The sequence below is a fragment of the Scyliorhinus torazame genome, chromosome 21 (assembly GCF_047496885.1).
Source record: "Scyliorhinus torazame isolate Kashiwa2021f chromosome 21, sScyTor2.1, whole genome shotgun sequence".
Lineage (NCBI taxonomy): Eukaryota > Metazoa > Chordata > Chondrichthyes > Carcharhiniformes > Scyliorhinidae > Scyliorhinus > Scyliorhinus torazame.
The window spans coordinates 57475493-57502697 of NC_092727.1; the positions used below are offsets into that span (position 1 = coordinate 57475493).

The 27205-nt window shown below is 44.4% G+C and overlaps 1 protein-coding gene across 2 annotated transcripts in view; it reads left to right on the forward strand.

Annotated features, from left to right (window-relative positions):
* The window catches only part of LOC140398301 (G protein-activated inward rectifier potassium channel 4-like), a 169377-nt gene that overhangs the window by 42639 nt on the left and 99533 nt on the right, over nt 1-27205 (forward strand). Inside the window, exons 3-4 of one of the 2 annotated variants that reach the window (XM_072486828.1) lie at nt 8038-8186; nt 21742-21839. The gene's annotated coding sequence lies outside the window, so the exon portion shown is untranslated. Of the gene's footprint in view, nt 1-8037; nt 8187-21734; nt 21840-27205 lie in introns of those variants that run through there. The other variant, XM_072486829.1, reaches the window with a different exon arrangement.

Genomic DNA, 27205 nt, shown 5'->3' on the forward strand with positions numbered 1-27205 from the left:
CCAAAAAAACTCCCCTGTTCCTTTTCAAAATAGTATCATGGATCTTTGATGTCTTCCTGAGAGGGGAGGCATCGAAGAGGAATGCCTCTAGCAGTGCAGTACTCCCTCCGTACTGTGCAGGAGCAACAGATTTGAGATATTGCCCACGGGTCTAGGAGTGAAATTTAAACCCACAAGCCTGACTGAAAGATTAGAATTCTAGCTCCGCCACCGCTGATGTCTAGAGTTGACTCCATTTACTTCAGACAATTGTAGACTTCGCGATGACCAGAAGTAGCAATGGGGTTGGAAAGTAGCAAACGTGACACCACTGTTTAAAAAAGGAGGTCAGCAGAAAGCGGGTAATTATAGGCCGGTAAGCTTAACTTCGGTTGTAGGGAAAATGCTGGAATCTATCATTAAGGAGGAAATAGCGGGGCACCTGGAGGGAAATTGTCCCATTGGGCAGACGCAGCATGGGTTCACAAAGGGTAGGTCGTGTCTGACTAATTTGGTAGAATTTTTTGAGGACGTTACCAGTGCAGTAGATAACGGGAAGCCAATGGATGTGATATATCTGGATTTCCAGAAAGCTTTTGACAAGGTGCCACATAAAAGGTTGCTGCATAAACTAAAGATGCATGGCATTGAGGGTAAAGTGGTAGCATGGGTAGAGGATTGGTTAACTAACAGAAAGCAGAGAGTGGGGATAAATGGGTGTTTCTCTGGTTGGCAACCTGTAACTAGTGGGGTCCCTCAAGGATCAGTGTTGGGCCCGCAGTTGTTCACAATTTACATAGACGATTTGGAGTTGGGGACCAAGTGCAATGTGTCAAAGTTTGCAGACGACACTAAGATGAGTGGTAAAGCAAAAAGGGCAGAGGATACCGGAAGTCTGCAGAAGGATTTGGATAGGTTAGGTGAATGAGCTAGGGTCTGGCAGATGGAATTCAATGTTGCCAAGTGTGAGGCTGTCCATTTTGGGAGGAATAACAGCAGAACTAGGGGGCATAGCCTCAAAATAAGGGGAGGTAGATTTAGGACGGAGTGTAGGAGGAACTTCTTCACCCAAAGTGTTGTGAATCTCTGGAATTCCTTGCCCAGTGAAGCAGTTGAGGCTCCTTCTTTAAACGTTTTTAAGAAAAAGATAGATGCCTTTCTAAAGAATAAAGGGATACGGGCCGGAGAGTGGAGCTGAGTCCACAAAGATCAGCCATGATCTCATTAAATGGCGGAGCAGGCTCGAGGGGCCAGATGACCTACTCCTGTTCCTAGTTTTTATGTTCTTATGTTCTTATGACAAAGATAAATAAAATATTGACATGGTTAGACTGTGCACTTTTGTGATAGGTTGACAGTGTGGGGATAATTGGGGCAGGTGTCGGAATAAACTGGATATGAGGCAATTTCTGTTTAGCCAGAGTGAACCAAACCTCCATAATACATTGTTAGCTTGTGCAGTGGATGTTGACCTTCTGTCTGCCTTCAAGGAGACTCTCAATTAGTTCTTCGCTGGAGCTGAGATCACACCAGAGAAGGAAAGTGGGTCAGCAGTTAACTTACACCAGGCCCATGCCATCTCTTGAACTGTTTTTTACTGCCTGGATTTTTTTCTTTTGTTGTCTCTCTTGAGAAATGACTTGGCTATGGGGGTGGTGTAGGAAGGCTTTCATTACAGTGCTCCAGGCTGCCTGAGCAAAGGCAGGCTTCAAAAGTCCAGCTGGTATTCTTTCTGCCTGAAATTTTCACAAGTCCCTTTATACCTTATTATTATAGGGCGATATTAGATATGTGGGTTCAGAAATGGGGTCCAAAAATGAAGCAGACAATTTAAAGGTGAAAACAGAATGAAGAAAAAAATAAATAAATGCTAGCAGCAGGGTCAAAGGGCCATACCTGACTGAGTCATGTGCTCCCATTCAAACTTAAACTCGTTAAGGAAAGCTTAATGTGATTCACTGAAGACCATTGTCTTTTGGGACCTTCCTTCCTGACTAGATATTGTCCCACTAACAGAGCCTGATGACCTAATGGTCTAGCAATGTAAGGTAGTTGCATATGAATGGCCTAGCTCTTGCCTTTTGTGTAGATGGGAATGGGATATCAGCCAAATAATGAGAATAAGCTTCGATTTGGCCACCTCGGGAGAGAATTGTTTGAAGAGCTGGGCAGAGATTAGAAAGAGAGAGAGAAATCCTTTTGGGAACGAAGGCAGAGAAGAAGCATGTGGGCAGCCATCAAAGAGGTCATTGTTATATCACTTGGAGGGAGGGTGGCATAGTGGGTTAACCCTGATGCCTCATGGCGCCGAGGTCCCAGGTTCGGTCCCGACTCTAGGTCACTTGTCCATGTGGAGTTTGCACATTCTCCCCATGTTTGTGTGGGTTTTGCCCCCACAACCCAAAGATGTGCAGGGTAGGTGGATTAGCCACGCTAAATTGCCCCTTAATTGGGTACTCGAAATTTAAACAAAAAAAATGTATATATTACTTGGGAGGAATATATATGCTATTCATTCATGCCGAGTTATACTTAACTTTCATGATAAACACTTGAAGTTTTCCAGTTGATGACAAATATACTTTTCTTCAGTACTTTGACGAGTAGTTGAATTGAATTAACTAAGATTAAATTAACAATGAATATAATACTCTACACTCTGAGCTGGTCACACCTCTATCCTCTAGCTACAACATACACAAAGAAAATGGGAAAACTGCTTGAGCTTGCTTATATATTCCCTGTTAGTGTTGCCCTCTAGCGATCATCTGGCTGTACTTATTGCGCAATCATGTATTTAAATATACTGAGCTCACTACAGTCATGACAAAGGCCACACAGGGAAGTCATGGAAAAAAGGCTGTTTTGAACAGTGAGGGAATGAGCTGAACATCCAGCAGGAAGATCAGGAAACCTGGAAACAGGAGGTTGTGGAGAGCAGAGAGTGAGGTAATGAAGCCTGCTAGCTTAGAGATGTAAGCAGCCATGGATCAGGTAATTAAAAACTGCCACAGAGAGAAAGCTTTGAAAAGAGCGTCTGAAAGAGATATCCCTAACAGAAGAGGGTTTGCTTCCCAAATCAATTTTTTAAAAGTTATGTAAATGGGGTAGGCCATCTAAACTCTCGAGTCTATAATGCAACTCCATTAAGTCATGGCTGATTTATATCTTGACTCCATTTACTTTCCTGGGTTTTCATAGCCTTTCATATAATAATCTTTATTGTCACAAGTAGGCTAACAATAACACTGCAATGAAGTTACTGTGAAAATCCCTGAGTCACAACATTCCAGGTACACAGATGGAGAATTCAGAATGGCCAAATTACCTAATAGCACGTCTTTCGAGACTTGTGGGAGGAAACCGGAGGACCTGGAGGAAACCCACGCTGACACGGGGAGAACGCGCAGACTCCGCACAGACAGTGACCTAAGCCAGGAATCGAACCTGGAACCCTGGTGCTGTGAAGAAACAGTGCTAATCACTATACTATCATGCTGCCCTATCCTTACCTAACAATGGTCTGTCCATGCCAGTTTCTAAATGTTTATCCCTAGAATCCACAACTTTTTGGGGAGGAAGTTGCAAATTATTACTACTTTGTATCTGAGAACATGTTCACTGACATCCGCCTTGACTAGACCTGCTCTAATTTCAATGTTATTTCCTCCTTGAAATTATTGTAAAAGGCGATATAAAATTGTATGCTGTTAGAGGGAGTATTTTCCCCACCCATCCTACTGAATCTCTGATTCGGTTTAAACATACCAACTAGATCATCCCTGAAACCCCTACACTCGATCATGCAACCCTTTTATATCTGGTATCATGCATAGAAACATACAAAAAACATAGAAGCAGGAGGAGGCTATTCGGCCCGTCATGTCAGTTCTGCCATTCATTATGATCATGGCCGATCATCAAATTCAATTCCACCCATATCCCTTGATCCCTTAGCTCCAAGAGCTATATCTAATTCCTTCTTGAAATTACACAATGCTTTGACTTCAACTACTTTTTGTTGCAGTGAATTCTACAAATTCGCCACTTTCTGGGTGAAGAAATGTCACCTCGCCTCAGTCCTAAAAGGTTTGCCCCTTTTCCTCAAACTACGATCCCTATTTCTGGACTCCCCCAACATCGGGAACATTCTTTCTGAATCTCCCCTGGCCAATCCTGTTAGAATTTTGTAAATTTCTGAGATCCCCTCCGTCTTCTAAACTCCAATGAATATAATCCTAACCGATTTAGACTCCCCTCATATGACAATCCCACCATCCCAGGAATCCGCCTTGTAAACCTTTGCTGCACTTCCTCCACAGCAAGTACATCCTTCCTCAGATAAGGACACTAAAACTGCACACAATACTCCAGGTATGGCCTCCCCTATACAATTGCAGTAAAACATCTCTATTCATTTACTCAAATCCTCTCGTTATGAAGGCCAACAAACCATTTGCCTTATTTACTGCCTGCTGTACCTGCGCGCTTACTTTCAGTGACTGATGCACGAGGACACCCAAGGTCTTGCTGAGTATCCACCTCTCTCAATTTACACCCATTCAAATAATAAACTGCCTTCCTATTTTATCTAACGAACCGGATAACCTCACATTTATCCACTACATCTTCCATGCATATGCCCACTCACTCAATCTGTCTAAATCCCGCTGAATCATCTCTGCATCCTCCACACAACTCGCCCTCTCACCCAACTTTGTGTCATCAGCTAATTTGGAGATGATACATTTAGTTCATCCTGATCACTGACAATGTGAACATTTGAGGTCCCAGCACAAGTCCCTGCAGTATCCCACTAATCACCACCTGTGAGTCAGAAAAAGACCCATTTATTCCAAATGTTTGCTTCCTGTCTGCTAACCAGCTTTTTATCCATCCTAAAACACAAACTGTAATCCCATGCGCTTTAACTTTACATCGTAATCTGTTATGTGAGAACTTGTCGAAAGTCTAAATAAACCACATCGATCGGTATTCCCTGGTCAACTCTACGAGTTACATCTTCAAAGAATTCTGGTAGATTTGTCAAGCATGATTTTCCTTTCATAAATCCATGCTGACTGTTTGATTACACCACTGCTTTCCAAATGCTGTGCTATAAAATCTTCGATGATGCACTCTAGCAACTTCCCAATACCAACATTAAGCTCACTGGCCTATAGTTCCCTGTTTTCTCTCTACCTCCCTTTTTGAATAGCGAGCTTATATTAGCTAATAAGCTACACTCCAATCTATAGGAACTATTCCAGAGTCCAAAGAATTTTGGAGAATGACCACCAATGGATCTACTCGAGGACCACTTCCTTAAGTACTCTGGGATGAAGATTTTCAGGCCCTGGAGATTTATCCGCCTGATACTAATTTCCTTCAACTCCTCACTAGAACTTGTGTTACTCAATGTCCGGTACATTATTCATGTCTTCATTTCTGAACTCAGAAGCAAAGTACGAATTCAGTTCCTCCGTTTCCCATTATGAATATCCCTGTTTCTGACTGTAAAGGGCCTACATTAGCTTTTATCAATCTTTTTCTCTAAAGTTATTAGAAACTTTTACAGTCACTTTTTGTTTTATGTAATTTTTATTGAAGGTTTGGTAATTCCAGAGTATCTATAGTTTGTTCTGCAATGTGAATCATAATTCCACTTCACATCGAACAAAATACTTGTGTGGAGTGAAGTAACTTTTAGAATGTGAAGACATTTGGGGGAGGTAGTGGAATTGTCACTGCACTAGTAATCCAGAGACCCAAGGTAATGTTGTGCGGACCCTGGTTCAAACCCCACCATGGCAGATGTTGAAATTTTCAATTAAAAAATATAGAATTAAAAATCTAATAATCATGAAATTATTGCCAATTGTCATAAAAACCCATCTGGTTTGCTTGTGTCCTTTAGGGAAGGTAATCTGCTGTCCTTGTCTGGTCAGGCCTACATCTGACATCAGACCCACAGTAACATGATTGACTCTTAAATGCTCTCTGACCTGGCAAACTGCTTATTTCACGGCAATTAGGGATGGGCAACAAATGCTGGCTCAACCAGCGACACCACATCCCATGAGCACCCAGAGGAAACCCGCACAGGAACAACCGGCAAACGCCATACAGACAATCACCCAAGGCTGAAATCGAAACCGGATCCCTGGCGCTGTGCGGCAGCAGTGTACCGTGCCATGGAGTGCATTCACCAATGGAGTGCACTAACCAGTGGAGCAAACCGACCGATAGAGTATACTGACCAATGGACTAAACTGGCCAATGAACTGTACCCACAACAAAGAGGCAGCCAATAACTTGAAGTAATGGTTTCTTTCCATCAAGCTGGCCAGACAGATGCCAGATTAAGGCCCACCAGTATCAGGTTGGTGCAGCTTTCAGCAAGTGAGAGCCAGATAGGCATTGGGGCTGGTGCAGCTGGCGGTCTTGGGCTAACAATGGCCCAGAAGATTTTGGTGGAGCCTGTGACAGCACTCACAATCCTCAAAGAACTATATAAATAATTTTAAACTTCCCTCAGTCAGGCCTCCCCAGATCCACAACCTGTGGAACAGGCCATTGTCTGCTCAGCACAATCGGGGCCAAAGGAGCTTAATTTACCTATTGTAAGAGGCCTATTTCCTGAAATAGGTGGACAGACAGGGTGGACCGGTGCAGACTTAATGGGCCAAATGGTCGCCTTCTGCAGTGTAGGGGATTCTATGATCGTAAGTGATAAATAAATAAATAACAGCCAATTCATTCCGTTTCCAAGTTCCGAGGGGGTATTCGTCGAGAGACTACAAATGGTTTTAATATGCTCAAGGCGGGAGATAGGAAATGGTACAGTGTTTATGCACTTCATTTTGTCACTTTTGTTCCACATCACAGAGGCAATACAAAGCTTAACTCATGGAGGGTGAGAGCCACGGGACAGGGTTGATTAGGTCCGCCATGACACTTGAGGAATATGTGTTACAATGCTGAGGGGGCGGAGCTCCTTCATTAATGGGGAACAAACCTAGTGGTAAAAACGGCGGTTGCAGGAGTCCCTTCGGGGTATGGTAGCATATAGAGTTCGTTTAACAGTTAAATAAGCCTTTGTATTCTTTTCGCTCCCCGGTGGTCGCTTCCTTGGATAGTGTAATAACTTGGAAGGAGTGACAATCAAGCAGAGTAACTGGAGAACTTCTTATTAACAATATAACTCTGCATAGAGAATGATAATGCTACTATCGATGACTTTGACTCCAGTCTGTAAACTGGTTAGGAAAACCCACCGCAGCCACAGGATTCGTGCGCTCCAGCCTGATTGGCCAGACAGGTCACATGACCCTCTGGAACCCACCCTTTAAAGGAGCACGCTACCACAGATAACAAACCATCCTTCGGTGGTGCTGTGTTACTCGGAGTCTTATGTTGCCGTGCCAACATGTACTTTTACATTGTAGTCTGGATCTATGGATAGTGATGGTAGAAGCTCCAATATTCTCTCCATTACATGGCAGACCAGGAATCTCTTCCTCTTACTGCCTGCCACTGGCCCATGTTGGAGGATTTTTAGCTTGATACTCATCTGTTTGACCATTGGCCTTGCTTGGCTATCCAATCCTAAGTGGGACATGAGCCCAGAGCTTCTTGTTTGCTTCTAGCAATTTCTGTTTTTATTCCATTAGCAACTTTTTCCTTTCTACAAAAAGGAAAAGGTTGCACTCACAATAAAGATGAATTTCATAGAATTTACAGTGCAGAAGGAGGCTATTCAACACATCGAGTCTGCACCAGCCCTTGGAAAGAGTACCTTACCCAAGCCCACACCCTATCCCAGTAACCCCACCCAACGCAACCCAATCTTTTTGGACACTTTAAGAGCAATTTAGCATGGCCAATCCACCTAACCTGCACATTTTTGGACTGTGGGAGGAAACCTGAGCACCCAGAGGAAACCCACGCAGACACTGGGAGAAAGTGCAAACTCATCACAGACAGTGACCCAAGCCGGGAATCGAACCTGGGATCCTGGAGCTGTGAAGCAACTTTTGTTTTGTTCACAACCTACAGCAGGATATTGGGAATGGCGATGAATGTTAACACTCCATCCCAAGTGACTGGGAGAAAGACACTGCGCTGAGCACCCTTGGCAGCTGGAACTAATGACGAGGAGCCTCATGGCAGACTGGTACGAAAGGTGAAGTCACACGGGATCAGAGGTGAGGTGGTAAGATGGATACAGAACTGGCTCGGTCACAGAAGGCAAAGGGTAGCAGTGGAAGGATGTTTTTCTGAATGAAAGGTTGTGACTAGTGGTGTTCTACAGGGATCTGTGCTGGGGCCTCTGTTGTTTGCAGTATGCATAAAACAATTTGGAGGAAAATGTAGCTGGTCTGATTAGTAAGTTTGAGGATGACACCAGGGTTGGGTGGAGTGGCAGATAGCGTTGTGGATTGTCAAAGGATACAGCAGGACATAGGTTGGAGACTTGGGCAGAGAAATGGCAAATGGAGTTTAATCCGGACCAATGTGAGGTAATACATTTTTGTAGGTCTAACATAAGAGGGGAAATATACTGTAAATGGCAAAACCCTTGTATATAGAAAGTTAGAGACCTGGACGTGCAGGTCCAACGGATCTTTGAAGGTGATAACACAAGTGGACAAGGTAGTCAATAAAGCATGCCAAATGCTGGCCTTAATTGGACAGGGCATCGAGTATAAAAACTGGCAAGACATGCTACAGTTGTATAGAACCTTGGTAAGGCTGCACTTGGAATATTGCGCACAATTCTACCAGAAGGATGCGGAAGCTTGGAGAGGGTGCAGAGGAGGTTTACCAGGATGTTGTTTGGCCTGGAGGGTGTTAGCTATGTGGAGAGACTGAATAGACTCGGACTGTTTTCATTAGAAAGACGGAGGTTGAGGGGTGACCTGATAGAGGTCTACAAGATTATGGGGCATGGATAGAATGGATGGGCAGGCACTCTTTCCCAGGGTGGAGGGGTCAGTCACCAGGGGGCATAGATTTAAGGTTCGTGGGGCAGAAGTTTAGAGGAGATGTGCAAGGCAGGAATTTTACACAGAGGGTGGTGAATGCCTGGAACGTGTTGCCAGGGAAGGTTATGGAAGCAGATACATTGACAGCATTCAAAAGGCATCTTGACAAACACATGGATAGGATGGGTATATAGGGATACGGCACAAGGAATTGCTGAGGGTTTTGGCAAAGGTTGGTATTATGACCGGTACAGGCTTAGAACATAGAACATAGAACAATACAGCGCAGTACAGGCCCTTCGGCCCACGATGTTGCACCGAAACAAAAGCCATCTAACCTACACTATGCCATTATCATCCATATGTTTATCCAATAAACTTTTAAATGCCCTCAATGTTGGCGAGTTCACTACTGTAGCAGGTAGGGCATTCCACGGCCTCACTACTCTTTGCGTAAAGAACCTACCTCTGACCTCTGTCCTATATCTATTACCCCTCAGTTTAAAGTTATGTCCCCTCGTGCCAGCCATATCCATCCGCGGGAGAAGGCTCTCACTGTCCACCCTATCCAACCCCCTGATCATTTTGTAGGCTTGGAGGGCCGAAGGGCCTATTCCTGTGCGGAATTGTTCTTTGTACAGGAGCTCCAAGCTGTAGTCACCTAAATTGGCCAACTCCCGATTTAAAATGGCGAACGGCAAAGGCTGATGGGAAAGTCAGCCAACACAGGCAGAAACCAGCAGGTGCAGGTTTGCTGTGTATTTAACTCTGCAAAAGCCCAGATAGCATCGATACCAATGACCATCAGCATAACAATGTAGCAGCTATCTACATACTGATGAGAAATCCCTGGGAACAATGAGTAACATTTGGGACACACAAAGCAAAGCCAGACTCCCTGGCGCCAGCAGGAGCCAACACAAAAGAGGTTAACGAACACCTCAAGACCGCCCATCGATCAGGGAACCGCTCCAGTATTGGAGAAATCGAACCAAGCGATTGGAACGAAGTCCAATCACCTAGAACCAGGTACAGGGTCCGCCCCGAAAGGCGGGAAGCCCCTGGGGACGATAAGAGTTAGGCCCCAAGTTCAAATCTCTCTCTTCTTCCTGCCCGGGTCACCCAGCAACGCGAACCAACCTTGACCGTGACCGGTGCAGTGACCACCAAAAGAAGTAAGTCTTAATTCAACGCTCGCTACGAGATAGGCGCTCCTAGCTACCAATCCGTACCAACTTCGAATCCCGCAGACTCCGATCCCGAACGAAAGGCCATTTGTTCCCCTGACCTGGTGGGCCAGTCTGAAGTTAAGTATAGGCCTGTTAGTTGTAGAAGTAGCTTAGACGTAGAATTTGTGCATGAGTAGCGATTACTGTGGATAATAAATGTGCTTTGATTTGAATCTTACTAATCGGTGTATTGAGTTATTGATCATTACTTGGACTTGAATCTCGTGGCGGTATCATAAAGGTACCTGGCGACTCGAGAGCAAAGGTAATAAAACAGAGCAATTGAACCAACCGGAAAAGTTAGCAACAAAGCCCACAGGAAGCTGAGCCCTTACATTTATAAAGATCAGCTCAGCTAGGTGGTGCTCACATTACTAAGGGTTGTCCATTCTCCCTTGTGTCTGAGCTTGAAGCTGCTCAGTGATTTCTTAAATTTGAAATTTGTAGCAATAATATGGCCATTGTCAGAATGTGGTGCGCACTGAACTTAAATGTAATGTAATTAAACCACTTGCATTGAAATGGCTGGTGAGCTACTCATTCTATCTTGACTACAATGACCGTGTGGGTGAACACTCAACATCACTGAATGTTCATTTCCAATGGTCTGAATGACGCCACCTTCTACGCACAATGTTCCTCACATTCTCAGGTCATCAGCCCTTGCATTTCAAACATCAGAGCTTTCCTCAAATTGCTTCATTGTGACTGCAGGAGGTTTTTATTTTTAATCAATTAAAGCAGCAGGTTTTAATTCCAAAAAGGGCACTTCAAGACATCGAGGTTTACGAGATTAGCTTCACGTTCAAGTGGCTTCCCAGTGAGATTTCTCAATGGATTGTCTATACCGCTGGTGCAATGCAATTACCTGGGTGGAATGTAGAATGTGTGAACAACATCCTGGAAGTTCCCCACATGCCGCACACCATCTGACTTAGAAATATTTCACCGTTCCGTCACTGTGGCAAACTCCTGGAATTCCCCGCCGAATAATGGGAAGACCAACTTCTTCACAGAATCAAAATTTGTTTAAGCGTAGAAGGAGACTATTTGGCCCATCAAGTCTGCACCAGCTTTCAAAATGAGCAATTCACTTATGCCATTCTCCCACCTATTCCCCGTAACCCAAAGACCAAGATAACCCAGGGCAATTGGGGATGGGTAGCAAATGAAAGAACAAATAAAATGCAACACGTGCTTCCTTTTCAGTTAACAATCTAATTCCTGGTGTTAGTGAATGTATATGCCCCGAACTGGGACAATGCGGACTTTATGAGGCGCGTGTTGGGTAGGATCTCTGACTTGGAGATAAGTCACCTGATTATGGGAGGGGACTTTAATACGGTCTTGGATCTGAGCTTGGATCGTTCCAAGTCCAGAACGGGAAAGAGGCCGGTGGCGGCCAGGGCCTTGTGGGAGTTCATGGGCCAGATAGGGGGAGTGGACCCCTGGAGGTTTACGTGGCCAAGGACTAAGGAGTTTTCCTTTTTCTCCCATGTCCATAGAGTCTATTCGCGAATAGACTTCTTTGTGTTGAGTAGGGCGTTAATCCCGAGGGTGGAGGGGGTAGAATACTCGGCCATTGCGGTCTCGGACCATGCCCCGCACTGGGTGGACCTGCGACTGGGGGTGGAACGGGGTCAGCACCCTCTCTGGCAACTGGATATGGGGATGCTGGCGGATGAAGACGTGTGCGGGCGGATAAGGAGGAGTATTGAGAATTATGTGGGAGCGAATGATACAGGAGAGGTGACGGTGGCAGTGGTTTCGGAGGCTCTGAAGGCGGTCATTAGGGGAGAGTGAATCTCCATTAGTTCCCACAGAGAGAAGAAGGAGAGGATGGAGAGGGAGAGACTGGTGGGAGAGATACTCAGGGTAGAGAGGAGGTACGTGGAGACCCCAGAGGGGGGGCTGTTGAACGAGCGCCGGAAATTTTAGGCGGAGTTTGACCTGCTGTCCACAGCTGAGGAAAGCGAAGGGGGCAGTGTATGAGTATGGGGAGAAGGTGAGTAGGATGCTGACGCACCAGCTGCTCAGGAGGGAGACGGCCAGAGAGATTGGGGGAGTGCGGGATAGGGAAAGCAACATGGTGCTGAGCCCAGAGAGGGTCAATAAAGTCTTCAGGGAGTTCTACGGAAGGTTATACAAGTCGGAACCCCCCCGGAGAGGGGGAAGCGATGAGGCGGTTCAAGGACCGGTTGGGGTTCCCAAGGGTGGAGGCAGAGCGGGTGCAGGAACTGGGGGCCCCAATTGGGTTGGAGGAGGTAGTCAGGGGGCTGGCAGGCATGCAGACGGGCAAGGCCCCAGGCCCGGAACGGCTTCCCCGTAGAATTTTATAAGAAGTTCTCGGAGCTGCTGAGCCTGCTCCTGATGAGAACGTTCAATGAGGCAAAGGAGAAAGGGATCCTCCCTCCGACAATGTCGCTGGCATTGATCTCGCTTATCCTGGAGAAGGATCGGCTTCAGTGTGGGTCCTACAGGCCGATATCGCTCCTGAACGTGGATGCCAAGCTGTTGGCAAAAATTCTGGCCACCAGAATAGAGGACTGTGTCCCGGGAGTGATTGGGGAGGACCAGACGGGTTTTGTTAAGGGCAGGCAGCTGAACGCGAATGTGAGGAGGCTCCTGAATATTATCATGATGCCCCCGGAGGGGGGGGGGGAGGTGGAGGTGGTGGCTGCGATGGATGCGGGAAGGCCTTTGACAGAGTGGAGTGGGAGTATCTGTGGGAGGCGCTAGGCAGGTTTGGATTTTGGGAGGGATTTATAGGGTGGGTCAAGCTGCTGTATCAGGCCCCTGTAGCGAGTGTCCACAAACCAGCTAAGGTCGGAATATTTCAGGCTGCATCGGGGGACGAGGCAGGGGTGTCCCCTGTCCCCGTTGCTGTTTGCCCTGGCAATCGAGCCATTGGCCATTGCGCTCAGGACTTCGGGGGATTGGAGGGGCCTGGTGCGCAGAGGGGAGGAACACCGGGTCTCCCTCTACGCGGATGACCTGCTGTTGTATATTTCGGACCCATTAGAGGGGATGGGGAGGTCATGCGGATCCTGGGGGACTTCGGGAGGTTCTCGGGGTATAAGTTGAACGTGGGGAAGAGTGAGCTGTTCGTGGTCCATGGTAGGGGCCAGGAAAAAATGAAATGAAATGAAATGAAAATCGCTTATTGTCACAAGTAGGCTTCAAATGAAGTTACTGTGAAAAGCCCCTAGTCGCCACATTCCGGCGCCTGTTCGGGGAGGCTGTTACGGGAGGAGAGACTGAGGGAGCTTTCGCTCAGAATAGTGGAGAGGAGCTTTCGGTACTTGGGGATACAAGTGGCCAGGAACTGGGATGCCCTGCACAGGCTCAACTTGACCCGGCTAGTGGAGCAGATGGAGGGAGAGTTTAAAAGGTGGGATATGCTCCCGCTTTCCTTGGCAGGACGGGTGCAGACTGTGAAGATGACAGTTCTCCCCAGGTTCCTCTTCGTGTTTCAGTGCCTCCCCATTCTCATCCCCAAGTCCTTTTTCAAGCGGGTGAATCGGATTGTTACGGGATTTGTGTGGGCGAATAAAACCCCGCGAGTCAAAAAGGTATTCTTGGAGCATAGCCAGGGGGGGGGGGGTGGGGCTGGTATAGGGCAGGTATTAGGAGGATGGGGGACCTATTTATAGACGGGACTTTCCCTAGCATGCAGGCGCTGGAGGAGAGGTTCGGCCTACCCCTGGGGAATGCGTTCAGGTACCTCCAGGTTCGGGACTTTCTTAGAAAACAGGTGGGGACATTTCCTCTGCTGCCCCCGCGTAGGATTCAGGACAGGGTGGTGTCTGGCATCTGGGTAGGGGAGGGGAATGTGTCAGACATATATCAGGAGGTGGAGGAAGCCTCAGTGGAGGAGTTGAAGGGCAAGTGGGAGGAGCAGCTGGATGAGGGCCTGTGGGCCGACGCCCTGGGCAGGGTGAACTCCTCCTCACCATGTGCCAGGCTCAGTTTAATTCAGTTTAAGATGGTGCATCGGGTGCATATAACGGCAGCAAGAATGAGTAAGTTTTCTGGAGTGGAGGACAGGTGCCCGAGATGTGCAGGGAGTCCGGCGAACCATGCCCATATGTTTTGGGCATGCCCGTCGCTTAAAGAATTCTGGCAGGGGTTTGCGAGGGTGATGTCTAGGGTTTTGGACACTCGGGTGAAGGCGAGTCCAACAGTAGCGATATTTGGGGTGGCGGAGGATCCGGGAGTGCAGGAAGCGAAAGAGGCCGAGGTACTGGCCTTTGCCTCCCTGGTAGCCCGGAGATGGATCTTGCTAATGTGGAGGGACTCAAAACCGCTGGGTGTGGAGACCTGGGTTAGCGATATGGCGGGGTTCCTCAGCCTGGAGCGAATAAAGTTCGCCTTGAGAGGGTCCTTGATGGTGTTCTCCCGGCGGTGGCAACCTTTCCTTGACTTTCTAGGGGAGCAGTAAGTGTCAGCAGCAGCATCCTGGGGGGGGGGGGGGGGGAGGGGGGGGGGTTCACGTGGGCATACTGATGATATAATGTGAGTTGGGCATGGAGACAAAACCCACCTTGTTCTGTTTATTTTAAAAAAAGGAAAAACTTTTCTGTTGTGTAAGTAGTTTCACTGTAAGCTTTGGGATATGTTGATTGTTATTTTTTATTATTTATTATCTGTATTTCTATTTTTGTTATGTAAAAATGCTCTTTGGAAAAACTTTAATAAAACATTTATTAAAACAACCTAATTCCCTTTTGAATGCATTGATTGAACCCTGCCTACTCACAACTCTTGGGCTGTATATTCCAGATCTTAATCACTCGCAGTTTGAAAAGATTTTCTGATATCGCTTTTGCTTCTTTTGCAAATCACTTTAAATACAATATGCCCTCTTGTTATTGATCCTTCTATGAGTCAGAACAGTTTCTTCCTTTGCACTCTGTCCAACCCCTTCATGATCTTGAACACCTCTATCAAATCTCCTTGCAACCTTATCTTCTCCATGGACAACAGCCCCAACCTCACCAATCTAGCTTCATAACTGAAGTTCCTCATCCCTGACCATTGTGTGAATCTTTTTTACGCACTCCCTGATCCTTCAGGTGAGGCGATGGCAAAGTGCTATTGTCACTGGACTAGTGATCCAACGATACAGGGTAATCCTCTGGGGACCCAGCTTCAAATCCCACCATGGCAGATGGTGAACTTTAAACTCAATAAGTTCAAAATAAATGTTAAGTCTAATGATGACAATGAAATTATTGCCATAAAAAGCCCAACATGTCCCTTCAGGGAAGGAAACCTGACGTCCTTACCTGGACTGGCCTACAGTGACTCTAAACCCACAGAAATGTCGACCTTGCAAAGTCCTCCACTGACCCAACTGGCCAAATCTTAAAGGGACTGGGACAGCAACAGGTAATGAGGGAACCAACAAAAAGGAAAAACATACTTCACCTTATCCTCACCAACCTGTTGTCATGACGTTTACGTGATGAGCTTCACGTTCAAGTGGCTTCCCAATGAGATTTCTTTACTGCTGGTACAATGCAATTACCTGGGTGGAATGTAGTAAAGGTGGTGCAAGTGTGAACAACATCCTGGAAGTTCCCCACATGCCGCACACCATCTGACTTAGAAATATTTCATCGTTCCGTCACTGTGGATGTTTAAGCAATGTACTTTAAGAAATGGAGCTGATCATATTACTGAAGTGATGTCAGAGGGTGAGGGGAGCTGAGCTCACTTCTGCCTTTTGAGTTTGTTTGAGAGAGCAGCTTGGGTGTGTCTGTGTTTCCAGTGAGCTGCAAGGAAAAAGCAAAGGAGCTATAGCTGAAGTAACCAAAAGCAGCAGCACGGTTGAACCCTTTCTCACTCTATATATTGAATGTAACTTAATGTGCTCCTGTTTGAAGGTTGGTTAAGTCTTTTGGATGTTAAAAGGACAGCTGAAACGATTACTTAGTCTTTGGGGGTTATCTTTGAATTAATGGGTGTTAAGATATTCAATGGTTGTTTTAAAAAGGTTAACTTGAGTTGATAGAATAAACGTTGTTTTGTTTTAAACAAACACTTGTCCATGTATGCTGTACTACACCTGTAGAGTGGGTCGTGTGCTCCCCACACCACAATCTATTAAAAGTTGTGGATCAGTTGAACTCCATGCTGCACTTTGGGGCTCTCTAAACTCTGACCCATAACAATTGGGGGCTCGATGGGGGATAAAAGTCTATCTCTTGGATTGGCTTAGTGAACTTAAAGACAGTGAGGGGTGAGCATATAGTCTGGCAGACGCAAAGGGACACGTACAGTTGGAAGAGATAGATGATGATAATGAGACAAGAGCATCACAGTCGAAGACGTGGTGGGGATCTATTTAAATTTGTCCAAGCATTGCCAAGGTTTGACGAGAAGGAGGTAGAAGCCTTTTTCAATTCATTTGAGAAGGTAGCTAAACAAATGAAATGGCCACAGGACATGTGGCCATTACTGATTCAAACAAAGCTGGTCGGTAGAGCTAGTGAAGTGTTTGTATCACTACCAGAGGATGTATCTGAAACGTATGAAGAGGTGAAAAACTCCATCTTGGGTGCATATGGACTAGTGCCTAAAGCTTACAGACAAAGATTTAGAAATTTAAGGAAAGAATTTGGTCAAACATGCATGGCTTTTGAAAGGCTCAAACAGAGTAATTTTGATAGGTGGAAAAGGGCTTTGAAAATAGACTAAACGTATGGAGCTCTCAGAGAAATTATACTTTTGGAGGAGTTTAAAAATTCAATTCCTGTTGTAGTGAGAACTCACGTGGAAGAGCAGAGGGTTAAAACTGCGAGATTAGCAGCAGAAATGGCAGATGATTATGAATTAGTTCATAAATCAAAGCTTGGTTTCCGACATCAGTTTCCGCCTGTGAGGGATAGAAACTGGGGACATGAGAAATACTCAAATGGTAAAGGTAAAGGTGATCTGATGGGAGATAATAAGGAGCATATACCTCAGATTAAAAAAGAAATCCAGGAGCGTGGAAGAGACATGAAAAGTTTTAAATGTTTTCACTGTAATAAACTAGGCCATGTAAAGTCACAGTGTTGGTGGTGGAAGATAAGCACTGGGAAGGCTGATGTGATAAAACAGGATAAGTCAGTCGGGTCTGTTAAAGTGGTAAAGGAAAGCCCAAGTGAAGCGAAGGAGGTGCAAAAGATTGGATAGCCTGATCAAGAGTTGATTGATAAGAAGGTACCAGATCTCTTTAAAGAATTTACTTGTGTGGGTAAAGTTTACTCCTGTGTATCAGGAGGAGCAGGTAAATAAGTCACAATTTTAAGAGATACGGGAGCTAGTCAATCTTTAATGGTAAGAGATGAGGAATTATGTAGCTTGGGAAGAATGTTGCCAGAAAAGGTGATAATATGTAGGGTGTGAGGAGTAGCGTTCCATTATGTAAGGCTGGAAAGTCCAGTGAAGAGTGGTGGTGGTTGTAGGAGTAATGGAGAAACTATCTTGTCCAGGAATATCTTGGGTAATGATACAGCTGGATCGCAAGTGGGAGTGATGCCTACTGTGGTTGATAAGCCAGTGGAAAATCAGACAACTGAAGTGTTGAAGGACGAATATCCAGGGTTTTTTCTGGATTGTGTAGTAACAAGGTCGCAAAGTCAGTCACAGGTTAAGACAAGAGGAGAAATCAAAGAGTGAAGTGAAGTGCAATTATCAGAAACGATTTTTGATCAGATGGTTGAAAAAGAATAAGAACAGGTGGAGGATGAGGCGGATATTTTTAGTACAGAAAATTGGCGGGGTTACAGCAGAAAGATATTGAAATAAAACTGAATCAGAAAGCATATACAGAAGAGGAATCTGAGTGTATACCAGAGTGTTATTACCGTAAAAGTGATGTCTTGATGAGAAAATGGAGACCTGTACATATGCAGGCGGATGAAAAGTCAGCAGAAGTTCATCAAGTAGTATTGCCAGTAGAGTATTAGAAAGGAGGTGTTGCGAGTTGCACATGAGGTACCAGTGGGAGGTCATTTGGGGATAAGGAAAGCTCGAGCTAATATCCAGAAACATTTTTATTGACCTGGACTACATAAAGATGTAGTGAAATTTTGTCAATCATGTCACACATGTCAAGTGATAGGGAAACCTCAAGCAGTGATAAAACCAGCACCCTTAATAACTATTCCAGCATTTGAGGAACCTTTTACAAGGGTCCTAATTGATTCCATAGGACCGCTTCCTAAAACAAAAAGTGGGAATCAATATCTTTTGATTATAATGGATGTGTCTACTAGGTTTCCAGAGGCCATTCCAGTATGTAATATTACAGCTAAAAAGATTGTGGAGGAATTACTTTAATTCTTTACTAGATATGGACTACCCACAGAAATACAATCGGATCAAGGGTCAAATTTTAACCTCAAAAGTTATTGAAAGAAGTTATGGATAGCTTAAGAATAAAACAATTTAAATCAACTGCACACCATCCAGAATCGCAGAGAGCGTTAAAAAGGTGGCATCAGACATTAAAGACCAAGTTAAGGGCTTATGTCAAGATTATCCAGAGGATTGGGATAAAGGAATTCCATTTGTACTGTTTGCAATTAGGGATGCACCGAATGAGTTAACCAAATCTAGTCCTTTTGAACTAATTTTTGGTGATGAGGTAAGAGGACCACTTAAATTGATTAAGGAAAAATTGGTGGGTGAGAAATAGGAAATTACATTATTGGATTACGTGGCAAATTTTAGGGAACGATTAAATAGAGTAGGTGAATTGGCTAGACAACATTTGAAAGTTGCACAAAATGTGATGAAACGGGTAGCGGACAAGAAATCCAAAGTTCGTAGTTTTGCCATTGGAGATAATGTTTTAGTGTTGTTACCAGTGGTAGGTGAGCCTTTAAAAGCTAGGTTTTGTGGACCTTATCAGATTGAAAGGAAATTAAGTGAGGTGAATTATGTGGTAAAAACTCCAGATAGAAGGAAGACTCACCGAGTGTATCATGTGAATATGCTTAAAAGGTACTTTGAAAGGGAAGGCGAGAAAAAGGAGGTTTTAATGATTCTAACTCAGTGACGAACCAAATACAGATGACTGTGAATTTGACATACTTCAAATTAAATTGGAAAATGAGGATGTTCTTAAAAATTGGGATAAATTGTTAAGTTACCTTCCAGAGGAAAAACAAACTGATCTGAAAGAGTTATTGATATCATATGGGGCAAGTTTGTAGAGATAAATTGGGAAGTACTAAAATGGCTATACATGATGTAAATGTAGGAAATGCTGTTGTTCCTAACAAACGACATCCATAGACTTAATCCTTTAAAATTGGCACAGGTTAACAAAGAGGCATAATTGAAGTGGGTTGCAGCAAATGGAGCTCACCCATAGTGATGGTACCTAAACCAGACGGTACCCAACGGTTGTGTGGACTATAGAAAGGTGAATGCAGTTACAAGAACGGACTCTTATCCTATCCCACATTTGGAGGATTGCATTGAGAAAGTGGGACAATCAGCTTTTATTTCCAAATTGTATTTAATTAAACGTTACTGGCAGGTACCTTTATCCGAAAGGGTGAAGGAGATTTCAGCTTTTGTGACTTTAGATAGTATATACCAATTCAAAGTTATGCCATTTGGCATGAAAAATGCCCCAGCCACATTTCAACGGTTAACAAATACAGTTGTTTCAGGATTACCCAATTGTGCAGTATACATCGACGATCTGGTAGTTTTCTGCCATGGAAAGAACATCTAAAACATCTGATGGAGTTATTCAATCAACTTCAGGTGGTGGGTTTGGTGATAAACCTAGCCAGAAGTGAATTTGGAAAAGCCCAAATCACTTTCCTTGAGGAGTTTCCGATGCCCTCAAGAAGAAGGGAAATAATGCTATTTCTTGGCAAGAATGGATTTGATCGAACCTTTGTGCAAAAGATTTATATATAGTGTGGTTGCTCTGCTGATGAAACGTCAAAAGTTTCAACAGACAGTGGACTTTCAACAGGCATTTGACTGCCTGAAAGTATTGGTAACCGGTGCTCCTGTATTGGAGAATTGCAAGGGACATGATCAGATTGAACTGAAGTATCTAACTTTAAAGAGAAATGCCGAAGTGTAGAGGAATGGATGAATCGTGCAGAGACTTTCTTGTTCAAAGAGACTGTCAATCGAGAAGGATTTTGGTTGGAGGAAGAACGGGGAAAAAAATGGACTATATTATTATACCTGTTTGTGTGTGGTTTTTTTTGAACCGGTAAAGTGTTTATACTGTGTGCATTTCTTAATTGATGGTGCAAAGATGAAAAATGAAACCATCTTGAAGTTGATGGTTTATTTTTTTTTTCTTGGGGGGAGGTGTCATGTGAGAGTACCTTTAAGAAATTGATGTTTAAGCAATGGATGTTTAAGCAAAGTACCTTTAAGAAATGGAGCTGATCATATTACTGAATTGATGTCAGAGGGTGGGGGGAGCTGAACTCACTTCTACTTTTTGAGTTTCAGTTTGAGAGAGCAGCTTGGGTGTGTCTGTGTTTCCAGTGAGCTGCAAGGAAAAAGCAAAGGAGCTACAGCTGAAGTAACCAAAAGCAGCAGCACGGTTGAACCCTTTCTCACTCTATATATTGAATGTAACTTAATGTGCTCCTGTTTGAAGGTTGGTTAAGTCTTTTGGATGTTAAAAGGACAGCTGAAACGATTACTTAGTCTTTGGGGGTTATCTTTGAATTAATGGGTGTTAAGATATTCAATGGTTGTTTTAAAAAGGTTAACTTGAGTTGATAGAATAAACGTTGTTTTGTTTTAAAAAACACTTGTCCATTTATGCTGTATCACACCTGTAGAGTGTGCCGTGTGCTCCCCACACCACAATCTATTAAAGTTTGTGGGTCAGTTGAACTCCATGCTTCACTTTGGGGTTCTCTAAACTCTGACCCATAACACTGTCTACAGCTGCATCTGTCTATGACAGTATCAGTAGGAGGAGTAACCACCACACAGACCTTTGACAAAGTCCTGTCTCCACATTGAGGATCTCCATCATGTTGTGTGGCACTACAATCATGCTAAATGGGGATAGAGCTCAAATAGGTCTAGCAACTCAAGACTGGGCATACGTCATGTGCTCTGGGCCATCAGCAGCAGCAGAACTGTACTCAGCCACAATCTGTAACCCAATAGCCCAGCATATCCCCCACATTATCCTGGTTCAATGATAGTGCAGGAGGGCATGCCAAGATCAACACCAGGCATACTAAAAATGAGGTGTCAACCTGGTAAGCAACAAGTAATAGATCTAAGCAATTCCATAACCTACGGATTAGATTGAGGTTCTGTAGTCCTGCCACATCTAGCCATGAATCGTGGTGGACAATTAAATAACTAATTGGAGGAGGAGGCAGCTCCACAAATAATGGAAGAGCCCAGTACATTAGTAAAAAAGATGAGACTGAAGCATTCGCAACAATAGAAATGGCGAGTAGATCGATTTTGGCCTCCTCGAGAGGTCCCCTGCATCAGCACTCAATCTTAAGCCAATTTAATGTATGTTCTTTATTCTTTCACAGGATTCCCTTGAGTGATTATCTTAGCCATTTAAGAGGACATTTAAGAGTCAACCACATTGCTGTGGACCTGGAGTGGCATGTAGGCCAGGCCAGACCAGGTAAAGACAGCAGATTTCCTTAGCTAAATGACATTAGAGAACCAGATGAGTTTTTACAATAATGATTTATTTCCAGATTGTTACTGCATTCAAATTTCACCATCTGCCATGGTGGAATTCATACCCAGGGCATTACCCTGGGTCTCTGGATGACTAGTCGACTGAGAATACCATGACTCCACTGACTACACATGATATTAAGAATGACCTGAAGGCACTCGTTACTGCAAATGCTATGGGCCCGGATAATATTCTGGCAATAGTGCTGAAGGTTTGTACTCCAGAATTTGCCACGCCCCTAGCCAAGCTGTCCAGTACAGCTACAACACTGGCATCTACCCGGCAATGTGGGAAATTACCCAGGTATATCCTGTACAGATAAAACAGGACATATCCAACCTGGCCAATTACCGCCTACCAGTCTACTCTCAATCATCAGTGATCGAAAGGGTCACCGACAGTGCGATCAACCGGCATTTACTCAGCAACAACCTGCTCGATTAGCCAGCGTTTACTCAGTAACAACCTGCTCACAGATGCCCGTTTTGTGTTCCATCAGGGTCACTCAGCTCCTGACCTCATTACATCTTTGGTTCAGACATGGACAAAAGAGCTGAACTCCAGAGGTGAGATGAGAATGACTGCCCTTGACATCAAAGCAGCTTTTGACCAAGTGTGGTATAATAGCTGCGAAGTAAAGATGACCAACTCCAGCAGATAAACTAACAATGACTATTGTGAGAGACAACTATATACAGGACCGAGATAAGAATGCTTCCAGTCTCCATGACTCCCGGAATCCATCTATCAAACAATTGCCTCTCTGCGATTGGCCCAATTGACACCCAATAGCCCCCCAGGAGTATTATTTGGGAATATTAACAAGTCTCGTTCGAAGATGTCTTCTCATGAGCAACTCAGCGGGAATCACACCTTCAGGTACATGAGGCGTTGTTTGGTATTTGAGTCGGAGATGGGCTACTCTAAGTTGTAAAGGTGCAGGTGATTGTTTCTTCTTTGCCGACTTGAACGTTTAGACAGCCGTTTCGATGAATCTATTTGAGGCTGGGTGGTAGCGTGCTGTTCGCACATGCTTAATGCCATTAGTTTGCATAAAGTGTTGAAATTCATCCCGAGTGAATGCAGTCCCATTATCTGAGATCAGTACCTTGGTTAACCCATGAATGGTAAATGTTTGACACGGGTTATGTATCGTTGCCAGGGAGGTTGTCGTCTTCATGTCATGTACGTCTATCCACTTTGTTTATCCACTTCGAATGCGCATCAATAATGGTCAGGAACATAGTGCCCGTGAAAGGGTCCATAAAGTCTATGTGGATTCACGCCTATCTGGTTATTCCCACAGGTGCATCAGAGCTGAAGGTGTTAGGCTTTGATATGCTTGACACTGGTTACAATGTTTGACCAGGTCTTTAATGCCCTTGTCGATCCCGAACCACCACACCACTTTGTGACTTCATTTTCACTTCTCCGGGGTACGCACAGTCACGCAACAACCCTTTCCTCGCAGGAGCAGGCAACCCTAGTTCCCATAACAGTACCCCATCCTCGCAACTTAACTCTTCTTTTCTGAGATGAAATGGTCTAAATTGCTTGGACTGGTCATAATGCCAGCTGTGAAGGACCACTTTGGCCTTGGATAAGAAGGGGTCGCTTTGGGTCCATACTTCTACTTGTGCCGATAAAGATAGCGTGTCCAAGAAGTTGAAGATGGGGCCAATTTCTTCTGACACCGGTGGCGGTGGAATACCCTTTGGCAAAGGAAGGTGACTCAGTGGATCCACATTGGCAACATGGATGCCAGGCTTATGCTGGAATATGTAATTGCTGGCATCAAAGCCCAAGAGTGGCTTATGGTCAGAAACGATCACTAAGTGATGTCCGTAGATGTATTGATGAAACTTCTTCACTCCATAAATACAGCCAAACATTACTTTTTTATTTGAGAATAGAAACTCTCAGCATCTGCCAGTGTTCGACAGAATAAGCACAACAGCACTACTCCGCTCCCTTAGAGTGGAGCATCACAGATCAGAACAATTTCTTTCGAGGGATCAAGGAGGCTGATGACTGAAACGCCACTTTGACTCGTTCAAAAGTTTCTTTTTGAGGTTCACTCCAATACCGCATTGTACATTCCAAGAAGCGTATGCAAAGGAAAGGTTGGGGAGGAATTTGCCCAAACAATTCACCATGTCTAAAAGATTTTAATTCTGATGTTTTTGGGGCTGGTCGTTTGTCACTGATTCAATAATAATTTCCTTTGTCCAGCACACCGACCTCGTCTCTGCTTTGAAAAACAAAAAGTGGTTATTCAGCATGTGCACCGTTTCGTTCTTTTCATTGATAATATTGGCACACTTTTTAAGGAGCCCTCCATTGCCTCTTTGTTTTGATTTTGATATCCCGTGCAAGTTTCTTTTCAGACTCATTATTTGCAATGCATTGTATCCATTTTGTCATTCTTTGCAGCTTTCCAATTGGCCAGGATCAGGTCTATTCTGTCTTTTATTTTAGTTCAATAAATTCTCTTCTCACTTTAGCTGTCATTGACAATCTTCTCACTGAGCTGTCATTGACGGTCTTTTTGGCAAGTAGAGCCACTGGTTGTGTATCATGTTAAATTATTCTTGGACAACTCTTATTAATCTTCTGTCATCTTGCCCATTGTGCATGTTCCAGGTTTACTGTGCACAGTGTCTGTGTCACCTCATTGAAATCCGTCTTCCCCAAATCTAAGTCTTTCCAGCTGGTTTGCGGTTCCCCATTTCAAACCGTACAGGCTGGATTTTCATTTATTTGGGGAGACTCCGTGGAGCTGTGAAAATGGCGGTGAGAACCAGATTCTGGCCCTATTCCGGGGTTTCCGATTTTGACCGAGATGGATTAAGTGTGCGGACTGGTTTTGGTCACGAATCCAGTCCCTGCACTCTCAATCTGACCAGCTCCATTGCGAGATAGGCATGTCCTGCTCCTCTACAATTTTCATCAAGTAGGGCCAGCTCTTAAAGGAGGTGGTAGTGTAGTGGTATTGTCGCTGGACTAGTAATCCAGAGATCCCAGGTAATAAAATCTGTGGACCAGTGTTCAAATCACACCATGGCAAATGGTAACATTTTAATCAATAAGAAAAATCAGTCTAGTGATGACCATGAAACAATTGTTAATTGTGGTAAAAACCCATCCGGATCACGAATGCCCTTTAGAGAAGGAAATCTACCATCCTTAACTGGTCTGACCTACATATGACTCCAGATCCACAGCAATGTGGTTGACTATTAACTGCCTTCTGAAATGGCCTAGCAAACCACTCCATTGAAGGGGAAATTAGGGATGAGCAATAAATACTGCCATTGACAGAGATACCAAGCATAAAAATAAATAGTGGTTCATGATGCCTCGAGGTGCTGAGAAGCATAATGTGGGTGTGGGAAATGTTTGAAGGGTAAGTTCAAAAGGTCTTGTCCACACCTCAATGTCAACCTATACCCCTCCATCCACCTCTATGGCCCCTCATCCCCTCACTTCCGTGCCCATTCACCTACTGTGCATTTTGTAGAACCAATGGGCCCTATAGTGACAGTAGGATAAGTTTAAAAAGTTTTTTAAAAAACAAAAAACATTCACAATTTTGTCAGTTTCTTTAAAAAAACTCATATCATTACATTCTATAGAAGTATCTATCATGCAGACCCTTTAAAGTATCAATGATAGAAAGAGCAAGTACTTTAAATCTTTTGTAAATAAACATTATGAAATTAACAGAATAGACCAGAGAGCCAGAGCTGTAAATCAAACAATGTTTTTCCTTGTGGTGCAGCTGTTTTCAATGTTTTAATGGATGTGTGTGATCTCAGCCAAAGAATACATAATAAGGTTTGGCTACTTGATACTTTAAATAGTCTGGATAGCGAGCTTTAAATGGGTTGTAGCAAAAGGCTTTTTTTTTTAGACAATGGAAAGTTGTGAATGTATTTTAAAACTTTTTTTTAAACCCATCCTATTGTCACAGAGTTTATTTGTTCCATACAAAGTGCAGAGTGGGTGAATGGGAATGGGAGTGTCATAGCTTCACATGGGGGGGTATGAGGGGCCATAGCGGGGTCAGTAGTGGGCATGATATGACATGGATGGGGCATGGGGGAGTGTGTGAGGGCTGAGGAAGGGTGAGGTATGGAGAATCTTTCCGTTTTTATTGTAACTGGAATGAAGTCCCACAGCAGCAAGGGTGGCCTTTTCAGTCCACGTCCGCGCTCAGCTGCCCATGTAGCTGCCTCCGTTCCCATTCTAGCTAACCCCTGTCAGCACCTCCCCTCCCCTCCAACAACAAAAGTCCCACCTTTTGTTGGTACTTTCTCCTGAGGTAGGCAGGCTAAGCTGGGAAACTTCCGAACTCTTGCTATTCGCCCCGAAACATCCCAACTCAAAAGATGAAAATCTATCCCTATGTGTGACTGTGATTGGTTCATATCACTGGGATAAATCCTTTAATAACATGTGAAATGATGCTAATTGGCCAATTTTATCTGATTACCCTCTTGTGAAGTACTTGGGGATATTTTAAAGGCATTACATAAATGCAAGTTGATGTTGCTGACTCATCAAAATGTTCTTTTGTTCCGATCCCAGAACAGCTGATGGGAAATGGAAAGAGATCTTTAGGAATATGAAATGAAAATCGCTTATTGCCACAAGTAGACTTCAAATGAAGTTACTGTGAAAAGTCCCTAGTCGCCACATTCCGGCGCCTGTTCAGGGAGGCTTGGTACGGGAATTGAACCCACATTGCTGGCCTGCCTTGGTCTGCTTTAAAAGCCAGTGATTTAGCCCAGTGTGCTAAACCAGCCCCTATGTTCGTCTGAAAATCCTTCTGATGTTCAACCATATGAACCAGAGGAACCGGCTTGACCCTGAGATCGAATTGACATTTGATCCTTGTTGTCCCTGGTTTTTATGTTAAGAATAAGACGGAATTGAGGTACCTAAGGGCTGCTGGCTCAACTTTAACCTTAGCAGAATTTAGGGCCTTTAAGGAACATATTTAGGGGTGGCACGGAGGCTAGCATTGCTGCCTCACAGCGCAGGGGCCTGGGTGCAAACTGTGGAGTTTGTACATTCTATTCATGTCTGCGTGAATATCCTCTGGATGTTCCAGTTTCCTCCCATACTCAACAAATGTGCAGGTTAGGTGGATTGGCCATACTAAATTGCCCTTTGGTGTCCACGAAACGGGCTATTGGTAGAGGGCAGAGAAGTGGACTTCGGTGAAGTGCTCTTTCAGAGGGTTGGTGCAGACTCGATGGGCCAAATGGCCTCCTTCTGCACTGTAGGAATTCTATGATTCT